This window comes from Ischnura elegans, chromosome X (genome assembly GCF_921293095.1).
Source record: "Ischnura elegans chromosome X, ioIscEleg1.1, whole genome shotgun sequence".
Lineage (NCBI taxonomy): Eukaryota > Metazoa > Arthropoda > Insecta > Odonata > Coenagrionidae > Ischnura > Ischnura elegans.
The window spans coordinates 72,436,240-72,451,325 of NC_060259.1; the positions used below are offsets into that span (position 1 = coordinate 72,436,240).

The 15,086-nt window shown below is 39.1% G+C and overlaps 1 long non-coding RNA gene across 1 annotated transcript; it reads right to left on the bottom strand.

The window, feature by feature from the left end:
* Positions 1-2,466: 2,466 nt before the first annotated feature.
* On the bottom strand, positions 2,467-4,189 carry LOC124171736. Its single transcript, XR_006867941.1, has 2 exons — positions 4,079-4,189; positions 2,467-2,885 (listed from the first exon to the last, which is right to left on the bottom strand). It is a non-coding gene; the product is annotated as an uncharacterized LOC124171736 (long non-coding RNA).
* Between the last annotated feature and the right edge of the window lie 10,897 nt (positions 4,190-15,086).

The window sequence follows — 15,086 nt, forward strand, 5'->3', positions numbered from 1 at the left end:
CCAAGGCAGCATGCGTCTCATGATTGCGATAGCTCTCACCAAGATCGACATTTTGAGCAGGTGGATCAACATTGGGGGCATCTATTAATTACGTGAGGCGTTTAGAGGGGAGGGGGTCAAGCCGATTCTCACCCAATCTCACGTGTGGGGAGGGGGAGTCCTGGCAAGTTTCGCATTATTTTTTATCCAGTGACGGCTTGCCCTTAAGGACTCTCGGACGCCGCCCCTCGCAAAGATTTGAAAAAGGAAAATAAATAAATACCCATTCAATTATAATTATACTTCTAATTTACCAAAGTGTTTTTTTTCAATCGCATACATCAAGAATGTTGGAAAAACATGCAAAAATAGCGCGAAAAGTTCGCATTTGTAGCCGCGGGGCCCTGGCCAGAACGTCCCAATCCATACCCATGAAGTTATATGAAGAGTGGTAGTGGTGGGGGCTGCTGGTGCTATGACGCGTGTAAGTAAGGGCCTTATGGACGCCGCCCTTGTCTTGGGACGCCGCCGTTGCCTTGGCACGCCGCCCGAGCATGCGCAGATCGACGTATCTAGTGAGTTGACATCGCCGCTACGGCTGGCGGCATTATAATCTGGCGTCTACTTGGTGCTGCAGTGTTGCAGAATACCTTGTTTTGGTATAAATTTTTTTATTATAAATATTTACATAATATAATTTTTAATTAAACAAATTTGATACTTATATAGCCTTAAAAACTCACTAAAATACCCAAAAAATTTAAAAATTTTGACCCCCCGGTTAAGTGTGCCCCCCATGCATTTGACCCACGATGCGCCATTGTTTTTATCAGCAATTAACAGTGTAATATTGCGAGAAACCGGGTTAAATGGACTATTCTTATATAAGAACAGTTAAAAAAGCTGTTTTCAAATAAATCCAACGCAATGAAGCATAGATAAACGTATTTACACTGAAAATACGCATTTGGAACAATCTAACGTGAGATTAGAGGGAGGGGGTCGAGCTAAATCTCACGATATCTCACCAAGGTGGGAAGGTTCAGAAATCGCCAAAATCACCTCACGTCATTAACGGACGCCCCGAAAATAAAGATAATATTTCGTACAACAATTGTTGCCTGCTGTTTTTAATCTCAAATATAAGAAGACCTTTGCCTGTCAGACCTTTGGGCCCCCATAAAAAAATTCTGGATACACCGTTGAATCTGTCGGGAAATGACTGGAATAAGCACTTGCCAGAAGGAGGGAAACTCATTTTTTGAGTAGAAAACGACCAGAAAACATCAAAACAAGTCGAGAATTGAAATCCTCATCCGTCACTCACCGACTTCGACTAATAGACTATCATGACTAACTACAGTGGCGTAACTAGGAATATGCTTTGGAGGGCGCCCCCCCCCCCCCCCGGGCAACGGGTTGTCAAGGAAAATTTTTGAAAAATTACATGCCTGGAAATACATTTTACATCATTTTGGCCTTTAAAATTTAACTTTTAGCCGGTGCAGTTATTATTTGTCAAAACTAGAATAAATTTTTGGATATTTTTTTATTTCTCTGAGGCTTTGGGGGGGATCTATCCCTCTTATTCCCCCATTGTTACACCGCTGACTAACTACGCTACCAATTGGTGGCGTTACGTCTTCGAACTGTAGTTTACTTACGTACCCCCTGTCGACAGCAAGAACTCCTTCCACGTAATGAAAAACTGACTTGCAATTTTCCACAAAAATAAAATTTAATTCGACTCGAGTTTCGATGTTACTACATCATTTTCAAGGTACAACTGAGAGAGGAGAAATGGGATGGAAGGTCCTCAAGGAGGTGGCTGGAATGGGTAGAAGTGCAAGGCGTGGAGGGGGAGGGTGGGAGAGTGGAAAAACCAGAGGAGGTAAAAAGGTTGGAAATTGAAGGGTTTTTTCCAGGGTTAACAAACTTTGAACATAGAAATGAAAGCATTTGAATACACGTGGCGGTCTTCTTATCTTCGGGTGTTGTTTCCGAGGGCCATCGGTGAATGGTGTGGAAGTGTCGGTCCTTCCACGTGTCGGTGATACAAAGGAAATACTCCACAAAAGACAAGCAAAACCAAATAGAGGAATGAACTAGGCAATACATTTCCAAAAACCTCAACAACGGGTTGTACAAACCAATCACGAATAGTACCGGTGATGATTGGTGAAATCCGGTCAGCAGATATCTAGATAATTCTTAATGTATTGGGCATTGCGCTGAAAACATGTTGAAATAGCGAGAATGCGAGCTTGGAATTAGGGGATACTTTAACATCTCACTTCCACGCATTCGTTATAGCAACTCACTGCTTCACGAGACGCAATTTTGATTGCACCTTCGTACATTCGTCAGATTGCGCAATTACGTGCCCCATATACAACGGTCTTTATAGGCATTACCCGGGTGGACTAGAACTCCGGAAAAAATCGGTATTCCGCCAACATGGAGGGGTGCACTCAAAAAACACCACACTTTCATGATCAATCATGATTATTTATTCAACATAGCTCCTCAAATAATACAATTCCAATAACAAATGAACTTGAGCCTTTTTTTAGCCGCACTGAATTCACATCTTTTTCTCGCTTATTGTTATTTTAGTCCAAGGCGGTGACATGTAACCCTTCGCTTTTCCTCTGGACCATTTGCTCTGGCCAAGGCCTTATTATTAGGTCTGGCACTAGGGGCTCGAACAACGCGCCGAGGATAAGTGCTGCATGTGCCTCCTCTGGGTCGGAGAAGCGGACGTATCCCCATACGGAGTCGGTCTTTTCGTCGCGGTACATGTGCGCCTCTAAGATTTCTCCAGCCACTCCCAAATCCTCCAACCAATGGTCAACTTGTAGCGGTGGAGTCAGCCCATCCACCCGGATCCACGAGCTGCGAAACATCTAGGGAGTACATACAATCATGCCACGAATGAATATTAAGTTTGAAAAATAGGTTTTTTTTCTATTTATACCGAAGAATGATGAAGATCAAATGGATCGACCGAGTTAGTAACGAGGAAGTCCTAAGAAGAGTAGGAGAGAAGAGAAGCCTCATGAAAACCTTAACAAGAAGACGGAACAACCTTATAGGCCACATCTTGAGACATGATGGTCTGATGAAGACAATCGTCGAGGGACAAGTGGAAGGCAAGAACGGAAAAGGAAAACCTCGAACAAAATATATGGAACAAGTAAAGAAGGATGTGAAAGAGAAGAAATACGTAGGTGTGAAAAGATTAGCTGATAGGAGAACTGAGTGGAGAGCTGCGTCAAACCAATCCTAGGATTGTTGACCAATGATGATGACCGAGGATTATTCAATGTAAGTGTACATTAATTCCTCGCTATGTGGCGAAACAATGACATCATGGATATGGGAGATTTTGCACACAAAAATGCCATCATCAATAGTATTATTACCAATGCATAAAATGTAATGTGCACAAAAATTGTGCTCTAACAAATGAAAAGACCGACGATTTTTCCATTAAATTTTTTTCCATGCAAATTGGTATTATTTGAAGTTAATGTAGAGTAAAATAGACGTCGTTTTATATTTCTTACATTGCTTTTGATCGGTATCGATATATAATATATATATACAATCATAATAACATATAATAGAAATTGAAACAAAGAGATAGAAACATAAATACAGGACGATGACACACTGTGGCGTGGAGATGGAATGAAGGCCGAAAACACATAGAAAAAACTTCACCTGAACCGGGAATCGAACCACGGACCTTCTGCTTTCCGGGCAGATGCTCAGACCACAGAAGGTCCGTGGTTCGATTCCCGGTTCAGGTGAAGTTTTTTCCATGTGTTTTCGGCCTTCATTCCATCTCCACGCCACAGTGTGTCATCGTCCTGTATTTATGTTTCTATCTCTTTGTTTCAATTTCTATTATATGTTATTATGATTGTATATTCGCCTGTGGCGACCTGTGTGAATGTTAATTTGATATATCTATATATATATATATATATTATATATATGTAACATGATATGATAATAAAATAATATAATTAATGGCCATTAAGATGGTTATAATGTCTCTTTTATTGTATGAGCTCAAGTTCGTCAAACTCACCTTGATGCTGTATGAATCTTCAATAGTTGTCAGCGACTGCTAGAAGTTGGCGGCTCACCTCCAGGAGTATAGTAGAGGTAGTGATGAATAATGAACTGGTCGCGCTTATATAGGGCCAGAGTACGGCGTATGCTCGCACCCACGCCTCCGACTTCTGGGAACCTCAGGAAGTTTACGCCATATTATTGTTTGCTGCACTATCACGTATCGGGTGTTCATTGTTAAAGAGTATGTTATTGCCTCGTGCTTCACGCTAACGAACATCCGGTGGAATTGATGTTCGTTCTTCGCAAGAAACAATATGATAAATCGACCGCGTGCGGGTCACCAAATTATCTAACTATAAACTTCCTGCGGTTTTCTGTGGAAGCTTTTAGCATTGCCTACCTATGGGCATAATTAAAATTTACGTTAACTAGCGACTCCAGGTGGTGGTCAGTACATTTCAAAAGTAGCGTTGGTGAGTAATCCAGTTAAAGTAATCGGATTACTTGTGCAGTCATTTTTACTGGTTACGATTACTTTTTACGAAATGTTTAGCTGTAATTTACTCCTTATGGCGAAAGAGGAATCATTATTTTCGTATTGATAGTTATTTACTCGTTAAGGTTCAGCCACTCTTATGTTGTAGCCTACTCATGCTGTGTACAACATGTCTTGCGTTATTCCACCAGTTATAGTTGTATATATGGCAATTGAAATCGCAATTAACAATTTCTGACTTAATTACTCCCCATTTCTATCCATCGCTAAATAGTCCTTATAATATAGTGATTGCTAGCCAAACCGAAGGTCGCTGGTTCGAGTCTCGCCCGGGGAGGTTTCTTCTATCCAGTGTATGGGTCTTAGTGAAAGTCCATCGTCAATGACTGTTAGAATTACCTGATGTAAATGAATTAAATGTGCTGTTTGAGGGGAGGTGAATATATAATCATAATGTGAATATTTAATATGGTCCAGACATAACCTTTTTTGGAAAAGATATAATTTATCCGAACATAGTGTTCGGGCAGTGTGGATAGTGGTTGCTGTTCCCAAAAAAGGTCACTTCCATGCATCGTGAGTATTGAAAAAAAAGGATTCCCACTGGAAGTGTCATGGGGAACAACAAAGTTGTATTGTCAACGTTAAAAAATTCATTTTTAAAGAGCATTGTTTTAAAATAACCCGATTTTTAGCAACCGTATTTTTACAAACCGACAGCTGTTGCCATAGAATTGGGGCCGTGTTTTAAAAAAATCGTCGTGGTTATGGAGTAATCTCATTCGTCAGCCGAAAGTTAAACAGATTGGAATGCGCATAAAATAGGCGCATTACGGTCTCTTCATCTCTGAGAAATAGGCGTTGTCAACTGTCTGGTCTCTTTAAAAATTGAAGTATTTCATTTGTGGATTCAAAGTCGAAAATGAAAAGAAGACTTCGTTGATTTCCACTGATTTATTTCGTCCACACGACATGTTTCGAACCATAGAGATCATTCGAAACATGTCTTACTTCATGATATGTAACGACATTGACTTTGAACCGTTCAATGGTATCAGGCTCAACTATGTGGAAGTTAATGCTCGAAAATGAAAAGGAGACTTCGCTGATTTCCACTGATTTATTTCGTCCGTACGACTTGTTTCGAATGATAATGACCTCTATGGTTCGAAACATGTCGTGCGGACGAAATAAATCAGTGGAAATCAACGAAGTCTCCTTTTCATTTTCGAGCATTAACTTCCACATAGTTGAGCCTAATACCATTGAACGGATTCAAAGTCAATGTCATTACCGATCATGAAGCACTAACGTTTCCTGATAAGATTTAGGCAACATTCGACTGGCTCGGTGGGATCTTGTTTTGCGAGAGTTTTATAAGTATTACTGCTCCAAAAAAAGGATCGAGAACATCACAAGCAGAATACCTGACCCGGTTGGAATCCCGAGAAGAATTCATGTCATTAGTACGGGAAGAACTCTAGCTTACTCATTCGTTTGAAGATACTGTCGACTTAGCAGGTTTACAAGGATTTTTGGGTACTACCAGATGAAATTACCTGTAATGCATTCTAGAAAAAGCCCTTCAGAGAGTTTGCTGGTCTCAACGCTACAGAGTGGGCTGAAATCGGAAAAAAGCAGGCCATAAATCGCTGTCGTCATAAGTATACCTGGATGAATGACAATTTCTTCGTATTGTGTATTTTAATGATACAATGAAACTCATTTAGGATGATGCAGTTCATAATATTGTTTGGAGGGGCAATAACAATGAAAAAAGGATAAGGTGATGAGAGAAGCATTGTTGCCGGGTTAAGTCGAAATTTTGAGACGCGATTATCAAAGGAAATATATAAACTTATTGCATTAATAATAACGTTGAAGCTATCAAATAGCTTTGCATAAGGTAAATGATGATTAAAAATTGATATTCGGTCTATAAACTTGAAATTTTATTCATTGAGACGTAATAAAAAATACCACAAAGAAATATTTTTATTGCTAATTGCTCAAAAAAGGCTTACTCCTCTAACCTCCCTCTTACTAACTCCTATTCTGAGTCAGAGGATGAAGACTTCATATTCCAAAGTATTTTCTTCTATCACCAGAAGATTTTCACGTCATCTAGTAATTTTTTACTTAACGGTGAACCCCGCAGAACAAGAAATAAAAGGATCTGATGTAAGCAGAAGCCTATGGAAAAGGTCATAGGGTTTGTGCCAATCTTAGACACTTTTCTGGTATATTTTTTCACGATATCTTCTTATACGCCGGGCTTCCGATGCGTGTTGCCCAGAGAAATAATGGCATGTTCCAATATTTCCTCTCAATATATTACTAAATATGTGAATAGTTGGTGGCATGAGATGCCACGAAGAAAGTTTTTCATACAGTTTAGCTGTTTTATGACAGTGAGATGAGATAACCGTATCATTCTCAAAATTACTGAGAAGCCGGTGATTACGTCGTCCAGAATTCATAGAAAACTATTAAGCATTGCACTCTATTATGATTCTCGATAAATATTTTTACCAACTCCAAAATATTTAGGAGAAATTGTAATACAGCGGCAGGAAGTGTTTATGACTTTTTTCACCAAATGTTATTCAAATTCATAAATCTACCGTTCACTCCTCTTCACAACTCATCTCAATTTTGAAAAAAATGATGAAAAAATATTTTAAAAATAAGGGCGCAAGCAAACATTTTAATTTCTCGAAAAACAATTTTTAATTAATGTTTAATGGTCTTCGGAAAGTGATATTTTCCAAGAATCACAGCTCAATAGTGTCTAGTACATATAAATTATCGTTAAATATTCGCCAATACAAAAATATTTATATTTTTTCCTCACACCAGAGCAATAAACATTGAGGTGTTTAGCAAAAAATGCAGGTTTGGACTGGATAATGCGGAACCATAAGAGAAGACCCGATCGGAAAGCATTCGGACAACAAATTTTGGAGGTAGTTCCACCGAAGAGGAGCAATGGAGAATTCATACTTTCTATTGCAGCTGGTCTAAAAATTGGTGAATTGTCTCTGCGTAAGCGTCTTAGGTCGGTTTTTGAAATAGAAAGTATAGCATATCTTGATCAGGAATTTGAAAAATAGGTATTACTTAGATCCAGAATTTTTGTTGCGTTTTATTCGTAGATATGCATAATACTGCCTGTCGTCAAAGCGGTTTGAAGTTTTTTTGTGATTTCTTCCTACACCCAGAAACTAAACGTGAAGGTATGTAAAAACATTATAAAGGGTTGCGGTGTTAAGCAGAGGATCCAAGTACCAAGCATTCACTTCACCGGAAAAAATGAAGATCACTATGGAGGTTGCGGAAAATTTCACTAAGTTCCACCAATTGTTGATTAAATAATGTGCCATGAATGTCAAAGATGGAGGAAAGAACCATGCACCACATGTTCTAGAAAGGGAAAGTTCACATGTGATAACTGTGATAGTGTCTCCCCATAATGGGAGGACACTTGCCCCACGTGAGGGGCAAGATTCATATTTGTTTTTCTCTTAATTTTTGATAAATTAACGCCACTTCTTTATTTTTTCTCAGCAATGGAAGATAAGTATAGCAATACATGTAACAATTAACAAATTGTGTAAAAATAAAAATTATTACTTGAACCTGAATGCATTATTTTTATGATTGTTTCTTAGATACTTACTCTTGCCCCTCATCCCTCTCTGTAAGCACCCATCAAAACACCGGCATATTATTTTAAGAGAGTTAGTTTAACAGAACTGTTAAAATGAAATGGACGACTAATGAGTTCTTCAAAAGTAGAAAATGTGATTATTTTACATTAACTTTGTCTTGGGAATGCCAAAAAAGGCCTCAAAGAATCCGTCAGCGTTAGGGTTTGGGGCGAAAGGATGTTCTGAATTGAAAATCCGGCAAAAATAAGGATTATCAGCATTCCTAAGTCGTCTTCTCTGCACTCGACGCTTATTTCATTCGATCTTTCATTAAGAATGATTAGTTACCTACCTAAGCGGTGAGTAGCCATCAATCGAGCTGAAAGAAGCTACCGAAAGCAAATATAATCGAAGCACAATAATTTGAATGTATAAAAATATTATCTTTACACCAATTTGCCCTAAATGTATAAATATTCCTTAAATCTAAGTAAAAACATCATGTTTTCTCCCCCGCAAAAGCTATTGTCCTTGTTGCCACTTTTTGTAATCACTGATTACTACTTACACTTTTTAATGCTCTACATACCCTCTGAAAATCGTTCATATAATTTACCGAAGAAAACACCTTTATCGCTTTGTTGATGCTGAATTAAACCTTCACTACGTACTGAGCAACCGATACCGAAAAAAACTATGGCGTGCGTCGATAAGCTATAGACGGGCTCTCAAGCATCCGGAGAAGCTATCGACATTTTTAGTTAGTGCTACCGAGAAAACATTGCTGAGCGAGCATAGAGAAAACCAATTGTCTTCAGTTAAGAATTTAGATTAGCTAACGGCGTAGTAACGTCGATAAGACTTGCTATCGAAATAGAGAAAGCCCCAACTGGGCAAATACACTGTGAAAGTCTTCCGGCCCAAACTTCGACTAGGTATATAACTGATAACTTCAGGCTTTACTTTGTGAAACCTCTCCATATTGGAAATGAAGGAGTGCAATTTTGTAAGGTTCACTATTATAAAGCTTCGTATAATAGTGAACCTTCAGTGGCGCCGACTCCATGGGGCCTGAGGGGGCCCGAGCCCCCTCAAAAATTCGTTATTGGTGTGAGGAAAAAATGTGTCAGGCTTGTCGATTTTCCCCGGAGTGTCCAGATATCGAGATTCGAGTTATCAGGGTTCTAATGTTGATCACATGACTCTTCTAAAATGCTTAAAAAACTTGAAACTCACTACTTATAAAATTTCCCGGGGCGAGATCCCCGGTTTGGGCCCCTTAATATTTTTTGGAAGTCGGCATCCCTGTGAACCTTACAAAGTTGTATTCCTTTTTTCGACAAGGAATACTGAAAAGAGACTAATGTTGAGCACTCGGGTAGAAATAAGCGAGACAATAACTTAAAAGGCATATTATGGGAAAACACAATTTTTAGATTGGAAAAACAGCACATTTTTAAAGTAAAAGAACAAATCTGGGTACAAAGAGGGTAGCCGCCGAGGACCAAGAGGCTGGGGAACGTGCAAACCATCAGGTTTATTGCCGTCGTGGCATCCGCTCAAAGACCCGAGGGTAAAATCGTCAGAGGAGGGTATATACCAAGAACCCTACATGTAGAACCCTACCAAGAACCCTACATGTAGGGTTCTTGGTACATATACCATAAAGGCGCACTAGATCCAAGAAAAAGGGTGGCATGTCAAATGCTGCAATTTTTTTTGGCGCGATTTTGCAAACAAAAGTATTGTCAAGTAACACAAAGATGAAAAAAGATCGATCAATTTGGAATTGCATGACCTGCCGATAAATTGTAAGTGGGAAATGTTCCGCCGCAATATGGTAGTTTCCTTCGTCAAAGAAAACGAAAAGCATTGATTGCGATTCGATACCCACCATTAGTGTATTCATAATATAAAAATTATTTGGTTTTAGAAATACCGGTTTAGACGAATGGCAATGGTCAATTTTATCCTCATTTGAAAAAGGCCAGATTGGCGCCCGTGCGATGCCACTCCACGTGACGTCACAGGGACCTAGTTTCTATACGAGTAGATAGGAGTTTTACATCGTCTGAGCTTACCTATGCATGCATGAGGCACAGAGTCTTCATAATAACCCATTAAAATTACCTATGGTCGGAAAGTTTCCTTCGTTTGATAAGGTATTAATAATCCTTATTTAAGCCAAGCGCTACCTAGTAGCAGGGTACTCTGCTACCTGCTAGAATCCTGCGACGTATCAGCGCTCAAAGCCTCGCCCCAAGGTCACCTCCCACGGCGGCAGTGGGAACCAGAATGTCGTCACACGGAGATTTCCCAGCATTCATTCTTAGCCGTCGCGTTTTCTTGCGCTTGAAAATTTTCACTTTTCGTTTGATCGCGAAAAATAGATATCGTCATTTAAAAATCTAAAAGCGTGAAAGACGTGTTCCAGGAGCAATAATCTTTCGATTTAGGTAATAAAAAATAATAGGAAACCACCCTATTGAACGACCATGCATCAGCTGTGAAACACCGAAGACCATAGCATGGATTGCCAATTTTAATCAAAATATTTTCATTCCATCCACTTACGTATTCCTTTATCGCTCGCTCTTGCTCGCGCAAATTTGCCAAATTCTTTGTATCCTGCATTATACGCTTTAATATCCAAATATTCATTATTTTTATTTATCACCTTAATTTGTTGTTAAGTTAATATTTATAGACAAAATGAGTGTTTGCTCTGTAATCAAGTTCCTTAGTAATAGTCTCATTAATAAAATATAATTTGTCTGAAACAAGAATCTCATGGAAATACTGTCGCAGCTCGTAATAAAAATATAATACACTATTTGTTTAGACTACGTTTAAAATATTAAGATAATTAACAAAAGTGATGAAATTATGCTCTTTGGCAATAAAAGCTGAGATAACCTGAAAAATTAACCTCCATTTGGTAGTTCAAGGAGGCAGGGGCGGAGCTAGGAATTAAGGCCAGGGGAGACGCGCAACAAGATCTCAGGTGTGTGGTATACCCGCCAGGATAAATGGGAGGTACTTGGGCCATCCCCCAAAAAATATTTTGAGATAAATGGTTCAAAAGGGAGAGTTTTATGGCTGCCTGAGGGATATTTTATCAATCCTTAGATTCTTCTAGAAGTAAATTAATCAAATTAAGTAAAATGGATTAAACTGAAAAGTTTTTGTCTCTACAGGGAGGGGTTTTATCCCACAAACCCCCCCCTCGCTGCGCCACTGCAAGGAGGGGGGTCAAGTCCAGCAGTGGCGCAGCGAGGGGAGGGTTTTGGGGGAAAAACCCTCCCTAGAGCTCAGAGAAATTTTAAAGTTTAATCCATTTTACTTAATTAGATTAATATTACTTATAGAATAGTGTTAAGATTAATGAAATATCCCTCAGAAGGTATTAAAACTCACAATTTTGAACCACTTATCTTAAAAAATTTCTGGGGAAGGGCCCCGCACCTCCAGCTTCCCCTGTCGGGTATTCCATACCCCCTAACTCCCCAGTATTAGTTGTGCCTAAAACCCCCCCTAGCCTTTATTCCTAGCTGCGCCCCTGAAGTCCGGTATATGTAGCGTCGAGAAAATACCAACCATAGAGGTCTATGATACCAACGTGAAGGCAAAGCCCGAGCAGTGCTGCCGCGGTGGTGAGTGCGGCGGGATACTGATGTAGGCGGGGCGGGGTTGTAATGGGGGTGGGGGAAGAGAAGCGACCCAGGAGAGGCATTCGTGGTGGAGGGATGAGCTTCGCAGATGTTTTAAAATCCTGGAAAATCCGATAAGTATTCACTATTTTGATAGTGGCGGGATAAAGAATGCGAAAGAAAAATCAGGATTGGACCAAAGGTAGCCCCAAAATTCCTGGAATTAAATCCGTTCACCAAATAATACCATCGTATAATATAGTGTAAAGTGTTATAAACATTCAATTTCTCAAAATGTACAGATAACTTTGACCGGAAGGGGCGTTATTACCTGCACTTATGGCATTAGGGTTTGAAAAAATGAATACTCTTTTCCTTGAGCACAATGAATATTTGGTTGATTTCTTAAACCATCCTGTACGAGAGCTTTGCCGAAATTCGGTGAATAATATGATTCGTTGGTGCCTTCAACTGATATCTTGAAAAGGCAATTAATTCATGATCTAGAAACAGCCCAGGACTTTACTAGAACATCCCTCCAGCATCGTGTGACGAAATGTGTCAGAAACTTAATACCACCAAATCAAATAATTACAAACAATATAATATTTTGCGACAGTCAATGGACAGCATTAAAATGAATTTAGCGCTTAATATAGACAAGACCAGGAGTGTAATTAACTTCGTAATTCATTTGATTTGGACTGAAAATAGACCTTAAGAATCCTAAAGGTGGTGAAACCTTACAAAAGAACACCTGATTAGATAACCCGCTGTGGCACACCGTTTCCCGTTATCAGCAGCAGATCCTCAATGAAGGACGATCACTAAATCGATTTTAATTTCATCGTTGCGAGCAGTCGTTTTGATTTATTCAGATTCATAATCTACGAGCTCGTACCATAAGGGCGTTTGTTCTGCAATATTTTTCAGGGAAACTGGTGACAAAACTCATGATACCATGAATTACTTACAGAACCGATCTTTCAAGTCTCAAGTTTCACTTGCGTGATTGCATGAGTGCCGGCAGATAGATCCTTCTATCTAAGTTTTCCATAATATCAATCTTCTAAAACCATTTTCCTTGTGTATAAAGACACTATTTTACATTGAAAAGCAATGAAAATAGGATTTTTGATCTTTAAGTCTTATTCAATGCTATCAATTAGAAAAATCAACAGCCGAACTATGGGTACCTCCATCCAAATTGAAGTCTCTCCGCTAATTTTATAAAGCACTTGCCTCTAAAGGCATTTGTTGTGCAATATTTTGCAGGGAAACTGGTGGCAAAACTCACGATACCATGAATCACTTTCAGAACCGATCATTGAAGTCTCCAAGGTACACATGCGTGACTGAACGAGTGTCGGCAGATAAATCCTTCTAACTAAGTTTTCATTTATAGCAATCTTCTAAAACCACATTCCATGAGTATAAAGATACTTTTGTACATTGAAAAGCAATAAAAATGGGGTTTCCTATTTTTATGTGAACTTATTCACTTTATCAAGTAGAACATTAACAGCCATACTACAAGTGCCTACGTCCAAATAGGGTGGTTTCCTATTATTTTGTATTGGCTAAATCGAAATATTATTCTTCCTGGAGTACGTATTCCCCATTGCTCTAAACTGGGATTTCTAAAACCGAATAATTTGTATATTACGAATACACGAATGGTGGTTAACGAACCGCAATCAATGGCTTTCATTTTATTTGATGAAGGAAACTACCCTATTGAGATCCCGTATTTTTCTACCATAACACTAATGTAAGTAATCAATTCAGGCATTCCTTTTGCGAAATCTGTACGGATTCATAGTGAAATTATCTTTACTTAAATTCACCCTTTTATTTCTAACTGACTCGGTTTACAATCTGGTTGGCATTTTTCTCTGGTGGCCGGGTAAATATAAAGTTAAAGGTGGACTGGGAGGAGTTGAGATGGGTTGAGATTGATTACCGCATTGATTAAAATTGCATATTTAGTCTTCGAAATTTGAATGCCCTCCAGGTTAGATTAAAAAATGTGTGGATTTACATTAAATTTATTTTCGTTATGAACAAACTACATACATCACAACAAGCCACCAAAATGGGCGGTTAGGGTACCCTCAGTAAAAAAATAAAATTGTATAAAATTATGAAAAAGTGCGCTTTGGATATATTGGACTGCATCTGCATATACATACCACCCCGAAAACCGCCTAAAAGGCGTGTGGCAGGGGGTGTTAGGTAGTGACGTCATAGTAAAATTAGCAGTCCCGGAACGCACTTCCTTGTGCTTTTTTGGAAGTGAAATATTACTCTGTGTGTTATTTTATAAAAAGTTATTATTTACATTTTATTGCAATTTTTTTGGTTTCTGTTCCGAATATATATATTAAAAATTTTGAGGCAACAAAAATCATAAAAGTGTAATTTGACTGTTATGTCTTTTGTTAACTAGTGCCGGAACGGCGTTCCGTCACCATGACACCCCTGGTGTTTGGACACCAGCCATTTGCAGATAAAAAGGAAACGGTCTAACGAAATTAAGACTGGCATTTATTAAAGTCCTTTATGGTTCGGGGGAAAAGGGAATTCGCATATCTATCCGTTCGGCAAAATATCTCCCTTAATTTATCGCTTCTGTCGGACCTGGAATATATATAATAGTGGGGATATAATATTATGCTTTCTGTGTCGCTCTTAAAGATATCCATTCTCAATTGTTAAAACAATCTAAGCCTAGCGCGCAGCCTCCGAGTATCTAGTGGGTCCCAGCCCAATTCGCTGAACATCTGGGTACTAGAATCCCACCAAGCATTCATTTAACTGATTCATTGATCGAATTCCCAGAGTGCCTATTCGTTCGGAAAAATATCTCTCTCAATTTATCGTTTCTGTCAGACATTGAAACGTAGTGAAGTTCCAAGAGGATGTTCCCCTTGCCGCTTTGAAATATCTCTATCCCCTAGCTAGAGCAATTTGAGCCTCGCATGTAACCTCCGAATCTTAAGTGGCCCCAATGCTAAATCATGTTACAACTGTCGAACACTCTGTTCGCTCGAAACAATATTTGTGGAATCGCACAACTTTCCTTGGCATTTTATCAAGTTCACGGATTGAATCTTCTGGCGCCTCATCCCACATGGCAATCGCGTATTCAAGGTGAGGCCTGACGAGCGCGAAGTAGCACCTATTTCACTTTTTAATCCGAAATCCCCACCAAAACACATTTGT